This window comes from Arachis hypogaea, chromosome 18, assembly GCF_003086295.3.
Source record: "Arachis hypogaea cultivar Tifrunner chromosome 18, arahy.Tifrunner.gnm2.J5K5, whole genome shotgun sequence".
In the NCBI taxonomy this organism is placed as follows: Eukaryota; Viridiplantae; Streptophyta; class Magnoliopsida; order Fabales; family Fabaceae; genus Arachis; species Arachis hypogaea.
Genome location: NC_092053.1, coordinates 112,541,820 through 112,553,918, shown reverse-complemented (window position 1 = coordinate 112,553,918; position 12,099 = coordinate 112,541,820). Strand labels below are relative to the sequence as shown.

Sequence of the window (12,099 nt, the reverse complement as noted above, 5' to 3'; positions counted from 1 at the left end):
TCAGAGTATCAATTTCAAGAACTCCCTTCTTCATAGGCGTCCCATTACTCACAAGATTCCTCTCAGAAGTGTACATAAACTGGTTATTAGCAACCATGTCAATGAGTTCTTGAGCTTCTGCAGGCGTTTTCGTTAGGTGAATGGATCCACCTGCAGAAGTATCCAATGACATCTTTGATAGCTCAGATAAACCATCATAGAATATATCCAGGATGGTCCATTCTGAAAGCATGTCAGAAGGACACTTTTTGGTTAGTTCTTTGTATCTCTCCCAAGCTTCATAGAGGGATTCACCTTCTTTCTGTCTGATGGTTTGAACATCAGCTTTAAGCTTGCTCAGCTTTTGAGGAGGAAAGAACTTGGCTAAGAAAGCCGTGACCAGCTTATCCCAAGAGTTCAGGCTGTCTTTGGGTTGAGAGTCTGGTGCACGAATTGTGAATCACACTTTTCACAACTCGTACCACTGACCAGCAAGTGCACTGGGTCGTCCAAGTAATACCTCACGTGAGTAAGGGTCGAATCCCACGGAGATTGTTGGTTTGAAGCAATCTATGGTTATCTTGTAAATCTTAGTCAGGAAGTCAATTATGTTTATCAATTGAATTGCAAATAAACAATAAAGCATGGATTAAAGGTTACTTGTTATGTAGTAATGGAGAATATGTTGGAGTTTTGGAGATGCTTTGTCTTCTGAATCTCTGCTTTCCTCTGTCTTCTTGTTCACGCACGCACGTCCTCTTATGGCAAGCTGTGTGTTGGTGGATCACCGTTGTCAATGGCTACCTTCCATCCTTCCAGTGAAAATTACGCTCACGCGCTCTGTCACAGCACGGCTAATCACCGGTTGGTTCTCGATCCGGTTGGAATAGAATTTACTATCCTTTTGCGTCTGTCACTAACGCCCAGCCTTCAGGAGTTTGAAGCTCGTCACAGTCATTCAATCCTTGAATCCTACTCGGAATACCACAGACAGGGTTTAGACTTTCCGGATTCTCATGAATGTCGCCATCAGTTCTAGCTTATACCACGGAGATTCTGATTAAGGAATCTAAGAGATACTCATTCAATCGTATATAGAACGGAGGTGGTCGTCAGGCACACGTTCATGATTTGAGGAAGGTGATGAGTGTCACAGATCATCACCTCCATCACAGTTAAGCGCGAATGAACATCTTAGAGAGAAACAAGCGTGTTTGAATGGAAAACAGAAATACTTGCATTAATTCATCGAGACACAGCAGAGCTCCTCACCCCCAACAATGGGGTTTAGAGACTCATGCCGTCAGAGAATACAAAGTTTAGATCTGAAATGTCATGAGATACAAAATAAGTCTCTAAAAGTTGTTTAAATACTAAACCAGTAGCCTAGGGTTACAAAACATGAGTGGACTATGATGGATGATGCAGAGATCCACTTCTGGGGCCCACTTGGTGTGTGCTGGGCTGAGTCTTAAGCAATTCACGTGCAGAGGCCATTTGTGGAGTTGAACGCCAGTTTTTATGCCAGTTTGGGCGTTCAACTCCAACTTTTGATCCTTTTCTGGCGCTGGACGCCAGAATTGGGCAGAGAACTGGCTTTGAACGCCAGTTTACGTCGTCTATCCTTATGCAAAGTATAGACTATTATATATTTCTAGAAAGCCCTGGATGTCTACTTTCCAACGCAATTGGAAGCATGCCATTTCAAGTTCTGTAGCTCCAGAAAATCCACTTTGAGTGCAGGGAGGTCAGAATCCAACAGCATCAGCAGTCCTTTTTCAACCTGAATCAGATTTTTGCTCAGCTCCTTCAATTTCAGCCAGAAAATTACCTGAAATTACAGAAAAACACACAACTCATAGTAAAGTCCAGAAATATGAATTTTTCCTAAAAACTAATGGAAATAAACTAAAAACTAACTAAAACATACTCAAAACTATATGAAATTAACCCCAAAAAGCGTATAAAATATCCGCTCATCAGAGTCCAACCATATTCTAGCTCTGTCTCTTACAGCAAAAGGGAAAAGCATGAGCCTGTAGACTTCAGGATTTACTCCATTAGTCTTAATAGTATCACAGATCTGCAAGAATTCAGTTAAGAACTGAAAAGGATCTTCAGATGGAAGTCCATGAAACTTGCAGTTCTGCTGTATCAGAGAAACTAGCTGAGGTTTCAGCTCAAAATTATTTGCTCCAATGGCAGGAATGGAGATGCTTCTTCCATGTAAATTGGAATTAGGTGCAGTAAAGTCACCAAGCATCCTCCTTGCATTATTATTATTTTCGGCTGCCATCTCCTCTTTCTGTTCGAAAATTTATGACAGGTGCTTGCTGGATAGTTGTAATTTAGCTTCTCTTAGTTTCCTCTTCAGAGTCCTTTCAGGTTCTGGATCTGCTTCAATAAGGATGTTCTTGTCCTTGCTCCTGCTCATATGACAAAGAAGAAGGCACAGAAAAATAATAATAATAGGGATCCTTTTTACCCAAGTATAGAGGTTCCCTTTAGGTGAGTGGAAGAAAAGGAGAAGAAAAGAGAGAGAGAGGGAATTTTCAAAAATTGTTTTTGAAAAATGGTTAGTGATTTTTTTTTTGAAAATTAAAATAAAAAATTAAAATAATTAGTTAATTAAAAAGAATTTTTGAAAAAGAGGGAAGATATTTTCGAAAATTAGAGAGAGAGAGTTAGTTAGGTAGTTTTGAAAAGATAAGAAACAAACAAAAAGTTAGTTAGTTAGTTGAAACAATTTTGAAAAGATAAGAAGTTAGGAAGTTAGAAAAGATATTTTGAGATCAAATTTTTCAAAAAGGTAAGATAAGAAGATATTTTTGAAAAGATATGATAGAAATTAGTTTTTGAAAAAGATTTGATTTTTTAAAATCTCAATTAATGACTTGATTCACAAGAAATCACAAGATATGATTCTAGAACTTAAAGTTTGAATCTTTCTTAACAAGTAAGTAACAAACTTGAAATTTTTGAATCAAAACATTAATTGATGATGTTATTTTCGAAAATATGATGTAAAATTAAGAAAAATATTTTTGAAAAATATTTTTGAAATTTTCGAAAATAACAAAAAAATTGAAAAAAGATTTGGTTTTTGAAAAAGATTTTGAAAAAGATAAGATTTTTTTTAAATTGAAAATTTGATTTGACTCATAAAAACAACTAGATTTTAAAAATTTTTTAAAAAGTCAAATCTAATTTTCGAAATTTTAAGAGAGAAAAAGGGAAAGATATTTTTTTGATTTTTGAATTTTTATGATGAGAGAGAAAAACAAGAAAAATGATGCAATGCATGAAAGTTATGGATCAAAACAATGAATGCATGCAAGAATGCTATGAATGTCAAGATGAACACCAAGAACACTTTGAATGTCATGATGAACACCAAGAACATATTTTTGAAAAATTTTTAATGCAAAGAAAACATGCAAGACACCAAACTTAGAAATCTTTCATGCTTAGACACTAAGATTTCAAGAATGCATATGAAAAACAAGAAAAGACACAAAACATGCAAATGCAAAGATCAAACAAGAAGACTTACCAAGAACAACTTGAAGATCATGAAGAACACTATGAATGCATGAATGCAATTTTCGAAAAAAATGCAAGATGAATATGCAATTGACACCAAACTTGGAATTGACTCCAGACTCAAACAAGAAACACAAAAAAATATTTTTGATTTTTATGATTTTCTAATTTTAATTTTTTTTTTTTGTATTTTTTTCGAAAATTATTTGAAAAACAAAAATAAGGATTCCAAAATTTTTAATATGAATTCCAGGAATCTTATGCTCTTTTAGTCTAAAGCTCCAATCAAAGGGTCAGGCATGGCTTAATAGCCAGCCAAGCTTTAGAATGGAATTACATCCATTGAGGTGATTAGTTGAAGACCAATCCCAAAGGAGTTTGGATATGGCTTTACAGCCAGCCAGTCTTCAACATGCTTCATGAAACTCTAGAATTCATTCTTAAAAATTCTGAAGAAAAATATATTTTTGAAAATATTTTTATTTATTTATTTTTTTTTTCGAAAACAAAGGAGAAAATTTTGAAAGATTTTTTAAATTTTTTTTTTTTGAAAAGAAAACAAAAAGAAAATTACCTAATCTGAGCAACGAGATGAACCGTCAGTTGTCCAAACTCGAACAATCCCCGGCAACGGCGCCAAAAACTTGGTATGCGAAATTGTTACTCAGGTTGTGAATTGTTGTTCGAAATTGATTCCCTGGCAATGGCACCAAAAACGGATGCACAGAACCATGGTCTAAACATATCTTCACAACTTCGCATAACTAACCAGCAAGTGCACTGGGTCGTCCAAGTAATACATTACGTGAGTAAGGGTCGAATCCCACGGAGATTGTTGGTATGAAGCAAGCTATGGTCACCTTGTAAATCTCAGTCAGGCGGATATAAAATAGTTATGTAGTTTTCGAAATCTAGTAATAAAAGAAGGATAGAAATACTTATGTAAATCATTGGTGAGAATTTCAGATAAGCGTGTGGAGATGCAATCATTCCTCTGAACCTCTGCTTTCCTGCTATCTTCATCCAATCAGTCTTACTCCTTTCTATGGCTGGCTTTATGCAAGGGCATCACCGTTGTCAGTGGCTATATCCCCTCCTCTTGTGAAAATGGTCCAAGATGCCCTGTCACGGCACGGCTAATCATCTGAGGTTCCCGATCATGCTGGAATAGGATTCACCCTCCTTTTGCGTCTGTCACTACGCCCAGCACTCGCGAGTTTGAAGCTCGTCACAGTCATTCAATCATTGAATCCTACTCGGAATACCACAGACAAGGTTTAGACTTTCCGGATTCTCTTGAATGCCGCCATCATTCTAGCTTACACCACGAAGATTCCGATTAAGAGATCTAAGAGACACTCATTCAATCTAAGGTAGAACGGAGGTGGTTGTCAGGCACGCGTTCATAGGGAATGATGATGATTGTCACATTCATCACATTCAGGTTGAAGTGCGAATGAATATCTTAGAAGCGAAATAAGATGAATTGAATAGAAAACAGTAGTACTTTGCATTAATCTTTGAGGAACAGCAGAGCTCCACACCTTAATCTATGGAGTGTAGAAACTCTACCATTAAAAATACATAAGTGAAAGGTCCAGGCATGGCCGAATGGCCAGCCCCCAAAACGTGATCACAGGATCAATAATACAATCCAGGATGTCTAATACAATAGTAAAAAGTTCTATTTATAATAAACTAGCTACTAGGGTTTACAGAAGTAAGTAATTGATGCATAAATCCACTTCCGGGGCCCACTTGGTGTGTTCTTGGGCTGAGCTTGAATGTTACACGTGTAGAGGCTCTTTCTGGAGTTGAACGCTAGGTTGTAACGTATTTCTGGCGTTCAACTCTGGTTTGTGACTTATTTCTGGCGTTTAACTCCAGACAGCAGCGTAGAACTGGCGTTCAACGCCTTTTTACATCATCTAAACTCGGCGAAAATATGGACTATTATATATTGTTGGAAAGCCCTGGATGTCTACTTTCCAACGCAATTGGAAGCGCGCCATTTTGAGTTCTGTAGCTCCAGAAAATCCACTTTGAGTGCAGGGAGGTCAGAATCCAACAGCATCAGCAGTCCTTCTTCAACCTCTGAATCTGATTTTTGCTCAGGTCCCTCAATTTCAGCCAGAAAATACCCGAAATCACAGAAAAACATACAAACTCATAGTAAAGTCCAGAAATATGAATTTAACATAAAAACTAGTGAAAACATCCCTAAAAGTAACTAGATCCTACTAAAAACATACTAAAAACAATGCCAAAAAGCGTATAAATTATCCTCTCATCAATACTTTCCTTGGTGAATAAAGGTACCACTAGGAGTTTGTTTAATTTGGAGGCCAAGAAAGAAATTTAGCTCTACTCATCTCAAACTCACTAGTCATGAGTTTTCCAAACTCTTCACACAAAGACTCATTGGCCGAACCAAACACAATGTCATCCACATAAAATTGAACTAGGAGAATATCATCATTAGATGCTTTAATAAATAAAGTAGTGTCGGTGGTTCCCCTTTGAAATTGATTTTCTAACAAGAAGGCACTAAGTCTTTCATACCAAGCTCTTGGAGCTTGTCTAAGGCCATAAAGAGCCTTTAAAAGTTTGAAAACATGATTTGGAAATTCTTTATCCTCAAAATCGAGGGGTTGTACCACAAACACTTCTCTATCAATAAAGCCATTAAGAAAAGCACATTTTACATTCATTTGAAACATTTTAAAACCCTTGTGGGCAGCATAGGTAAGAAGCAACCTAATTGCTTCCATTCTAGCTACCGGAGCAAAAGACTCATCAAAATCTATCCCCTCTTCTTGATCGTAACCTTAGGCCACTAATCTAGCCTTGTTACGAACAACTTTTCCATCCTCACCTAATTTATTTTTGAACACCCAATTAGTACCCATAACTTTCTTACCCTCCGGATGAGGTACTAGTGTCCAAACCTCATTCTTGTCGAATTGAGCAAGCTCGTCTTGCATGGCTTTGACCCATGATGGATCTTCAAGAGCTTGTTTTACATTGTTAGGCTCCATTTGTGAAAAGAGAGAAAAATTGCTCGGTTCGTATTGCCTTTTGGATGAGGATCTTGTTGTTACACCTTGTGAGGGATCACTAATGATAAAGTCATGAGGATAAGCCCTCATGGACTTCCATTCTCTAGGCTTTCGGAGTGGTGTTGAGCTTTGATGAGTTTCTGTGGGTTGTTCTGTTCCAGTTTCTCCTGCTGGCTCAAAAGACAAAATAGAAATGTCTCCTCCATTCTGATGAGACAAAACTGAACTGTCAGACTCTTCATTTTGAGCAGACTTGGGATTTTCTTCTCTTGTTCTCGTGTTGACAGCTTCTTCACAATCTGAATCATTATCTATCATAGTACTAGGAATTAAATTAGAATCACAAAAAGTAACATGTATGGATTCCTCTATAGTCCTATGTTCCTTGAGGTAAATTCTATAGGCCTTGTTAGTGGTGGAGTATCCAACAAACATCCCTTCATAGGATTTTGGATCAAATTTACCAAGGTTTTCTTTATTGTTAAGTACAAAGCATTTGCATCCAAAAACATGGAAATACTTAATATTTGGAGGGGTCCCTTTCCATAGCTCATAAGGAGTTTTCTTCAACCCTTTTCTAATAATGGTCCTATTCAAAATGTAACAAGCTGTATTTACAGCTTTAGCCTATAGAAATTTTGGAATCTCATTCTCACAAAGCATGGCCCTAGTCATCTCTTGAAGGCTTCTATTCCTTCTCTCAACCACCCCCAATTTTGTTAAGGGGTTCTAAGGCATGAAAAGTTATGAGTAATTCCAAAATCATCACAGAATTTTTCAAAGTCTTGGTTTTCAAATTCTCTTCCGTGATCACTTCTCAAATGGGCAATTTTTAAATCTTTTTCATTTTAAATTTTTTTGCAAAGGGTTGAGAAAGCATGAAAAGCATCATTTTTATGAGCAAGAAAAAATACCCAACCAAATCTAGAGTAATCATCTACCACCACTAGACCATAGTGTTTACCTCCTAAACTTTGAGTCCTTGTAGGACCAAAAAGATTAATGTGTAACATCTCTAATGGCCTTTTGGTTGAGATTCCATCTTTTGGTTTAAAAGAGGATTTTACTTGTTTGCCTAGTTGGCAAGCATCACAAGTAAGATCCTTATCAAATTTGATATTTGGAATTCCTCTAACCAATTTTTTTTTTACTAGCTTAGAAATTTGGTACATGCTAGCATGACCCAACTTTTTATGCCATAGCCATTTTTTAGAATCAAGAGAAGTGAAACATATTACATTTTGTTCTTTCAAGTCCTCAAGAGTTAATCCATACACATTATTGCACATTTTAAACTCAAACAAAATATCCCTAGTTTTTTCACAAACAACTAAGCACACAAACTTTCTAAAAACAACTTCATATCCTAGATCACACAATTGGCTTACACTAAGTAAATTATGTTTCAAACCATTTACAAGAAGAACATCATTTATACAAGATGAAAAGCTTTTACCAACTTTTCCAACGGCCACTATCTTTTCTTTACCATCATCACCGAAAGTGACAAAACCTCCATCATACTCATCAAGCTTTATGAAGAAGGTTGTCTTTTCGGTCATATGCCTAGAACATCTGCTGTCCATGTACCACATATTCTCCTTCTGTTTGGATGCTAGGCCCACCTACAAAACAAGCTCAAGTGACCTTAGGTATCCAAATCTTCTTGGATCATTTCACGTTAAACCATATCTTGTGACCTAATCCATTATAATCAAAAATAACTTTGTAAACTTTATCACCAATCATCCTTTCACCAAAAAAGCATTGAATGGGAAAGTGTCTACTTCGGTTACATAGTCTACAAAACCTTGGAGTTGCTGTTTTGCCAAAGCTTGTTGGGTTTTGAAACCTTGTATCATTAGAAGATGAGACAATATTTTCAAAATAAGGTTTCTCAACAGATTTATAGAAGCCCAAGCCAGCTTTATCATAAAGAGATTTTTGATTAGCCAAGATTTTATTCAGATTTTTAGAACTTTGAGTGAACTTGGCTAAGTCTTCTTTAAGCCTTTTGACCTCTTTAAGTAACTCTTCATTTTCCTTAAAACAGTTTACATATGCAACAACAGAATGATCACTTTCACAGCTCCTAAGTTGGGCTTTTAACTGCTTATTTTCTTCAACAAGTTCACAAGCAGTTTCGGCCTCCTTTAGTTTTTCTTTGAGAAAACCATTTTCAGCTTTAAGGATGGTGATTTGTTGTTCAAGATCTTGGTTATAAAGCAAAAAATATCTTATTTTTTTAGAAAGGTGGTCTATCATAAGATGAAAATCTTCAGTGTTTGGGTTATGAAAGACTACCTGTTCAATGTGATCTGCCATGAGACATGGTTGAGACTTTGTTTCAGGTTCTTCATCGTCTTCTGAGTCATTTTCCAGGTCGTCCCATGACGCCATCAGTCCCTTTTTCTTTCCTTTCTTCGGCTTTTCTTCCTTCTTCAACTTAGGGCAATCGAATTTGAAATGACCCATTTTCTTACAGTTGTAGCATGTCACCTTGCTGAGATCTTTCTTTTGTTTTCTTGAACTGCCTCCCTTGCCTCTCTCCTTGAGCTTCACCATTTTCCTGAATTTTTTGACAAACAACACAAATTCATTTTCAGATGAGTTATCATTGGATTCATCATCCAGAGGGTTAGTAACAGATGAAAAAGCTATTCCTTTCTTTTTTTAATCTTTTTTCAAATAGGTATTTTCAAAGGCAAGTAAATTTCCTCTCAAGTCATCATATGTCATGGAGTCAAGACCACTACTCTCAGAAATTATTAATGCTTTTGTTTCCCACTCTTTTGTGAAACATCTCAACACTCTTCTCACAAGCAGGATACTTGATTCCCATAGCATCCAAGCCGACAATGATGATGTTGAAGCGCTCAAACAATTCATCAATAGATTCTCCTTCCTTCATTGCAAACATTTCATACTCTCTGTTTAACATATCTATCCTGGTCTTCTTTACAATGGTGGTTCCTTCATGAGTAACTAGAAGTTTGTCCCAGATTTCCTTTGCCGTTGTGCATCGTGATACCCGTCGGTATTCCTCGAAGCTGATAGCACAATTGAGTAAGTTGATGGCCTTGGCGTTGAGCTCAACTTTCTTTCTGTCTTCTTCGGTCCAGCTTGCTTCTAGTTTAAGAGAGACAACTCCTTCGGCACTTGTGATGGTTGGATATTGAGGACCCTCCAGGATAATCTTCCAAAGTCTGTAATCCACTTCTTGCACAAAGATCTTCATTCTTTCCTTCCAATAGGTGTAGTTTTTCCCATTGAAAAGAGGAGGTCTGTTGCTAGACTGTCCTTCGGTCAGGTTGTAGGACACCAGATTTGAGCCACTATTTTCTGCCATTTGGATCTTTACTCCAAGCTGCAAAGCTTGATCTCTTTGAGACCAAGCTTTGATACAAATTGATGGTTTTCAGTGGCTAAGAGAAGGGGGGTTGAATCTTAGCCCCTTTTACAGTTAATAACACTTGCTGGTCTTTGAAACAACTTCTGGAGACTTTTTGCCTTTTTGTCTCGAAACCAGCCACGAGACTTTTTCTTTTGTCTTGTACCCAGCCAGAGACTTTTCTTTTTGTCTCATCGATTAGCACGAGATATTTTTCAGTTTTATCTCTTTGAGCAGCAGAAACAGAAATAGAGTAGAAGAGAGGGAGAATTACACCAAGATATATCATGGTTTAGCTGCTAAGTGCAATGCAGCCTACATCCAGTCTCCATCACAATAATGATGGAATTTCACTATAATCATTCTTGATTACATACACCAATTCTCCCTAGGAACTACCCTTCCTATCTGGGACAAGTCCAGAATCTAAACCCCAATCCTGAACTTGACTTGGTCACTGCCAAGCTTTCAACTGCTAAGTGCTAACCCAACTTGCAAGGGGATTTCCACAGAATCATGAAACACAACACAAATGTACAAAGGACCTCTAAGGACATCTATGGCTTTTTTTTAAATTTTGCACTCTCTGCCTTTTTTCCCTCTATGGCTTTTTCTTAAAAATATGTTAGCTTAGGTAGCTATGTGAACACTGTGCCTTGCACTCTCACTCCTTGCTTCAAGCCCTGGCTGTTCACCCTTACTTATAGGGAGAAGCCTCCACGGTTGAAACCAAACAAACTAAGCTAATCTTCTTCTTCTTCAAATCAGAACCGGTTCGGCCAAAGAGAGAGAAGAGATAACCAATGCAAAACCCAATATGCAATTACCTCTAGTCCTTCCTTGGTCACCAATCTTCATCAATCCGAGCCCTCCATCTTTGCCTTGCTCTCCAAGATGGACTCCTGGCCCTTGATGCTTTATGATGATGACAACTTCATCTGCTCCAACTTCTGCCTCCTCCCTCACGTAGCCACTGTAGCTACTTCCTGTGGTGGTTGAGCAAAATCAGAGTCAAGCCATCCCTCCAAGGATCTTCTTCTCTGACCAAAATCTTCTCTTCCATTTTTGGGTATGAAGAAGCCAAGATCTCTTCACCAAATCTTACCATAAGTGATGAGAATCTTAGCCACAACATACTTTTTGTTTTCTTTTTCTTTTTCTTGCCATCATTTTGATGGTCTTGTTGCTTGCACTTTCTTCTTTTCGGTGGCTCAAAATTTCTTCCATAGCTGCTGTGTAATGACCGAAAACAAGAAGCAAAATGAGAAAGAGAGGAGAGAGAAATTTGAATACTAACTAATGGATTTTGATAAAGTAAATTAAATTTCCACTTCTCTTGCATTAGGTAGCGTGTAGCATTGATGATGTCCATCAAATCAATAGCTAACTCTCTCTCATGTTTCCAATGTAAGTTTAATTCAAGTTAAATGAATTTGAAATCCATCACATGATGAAAGTAGGATCCATTGGAAGCAATGAAACTTTGCTTTCTTAATGGTTTCGGACCATGCAAGCTTGCTTCTAGCAAGCAATTTAGTTTTGGGCTTAGTTCAACATGATTCTGGCCCAATTAACCATAAATTACTTCAACTACTTAATATAACATATTTTGAACAAAACTGAATATTTACAAGCATATTGGGCTTGCAGCAATAATGATTTAGACTGGCCCAACAAATAAAATACTTCAGCCAACATTCATATGACAATATTGCACCAGGCTGAAATTTGATTTCATTGGCTTAGGATTTTTTCTTTTCTTTTCGGTCCAATAAAAATCTGCACAAACAAAATTATCAATCAATACATGTGAATCAAAATCAAATAGACAATTTTATAATTTAATTAAATTAATAATGTTTGTTCATCATCAAATTAAATTTAGAGTTTTCTAAACTCATCAAAATTAATAATTAATAAATAAAAAACTAAAAAGGACTTTTTTTTATTACTTTTTAATGGATATACAATTTTATAATTTTACTTTCTCTTTATCTCTTCCTTTCACATTTATTTCTTTTAATTTATTGAACTAAATCAATTATATTAATTATTCGTATTAACTAATTAAGTACTTTTTAATGGGTTATTATAACTGTGCCTTTAAACCATAAGTTAAAAATATTA

The 12,099-nt window shown here is 36.6% G+C and overlaps 1 non-coding gene across 1 annotated transcript; it reads left to right on the top strand.

Annotated features, from left to right (window-relative positions):
* The first annotated feature begins 226 nt into the window (after positions 1–226).
* Positions 227–334, top strand: LOC112773966 (small nucleolar RNA R71). The gene has a single exon (XR_003188484.1). It is a non-coding gene; the product is annotated as a small nucleolar RNA R71 (small nucleolar RNA).
* Positions 335–12,099: the final 11,765 nt, after the last annotated feature.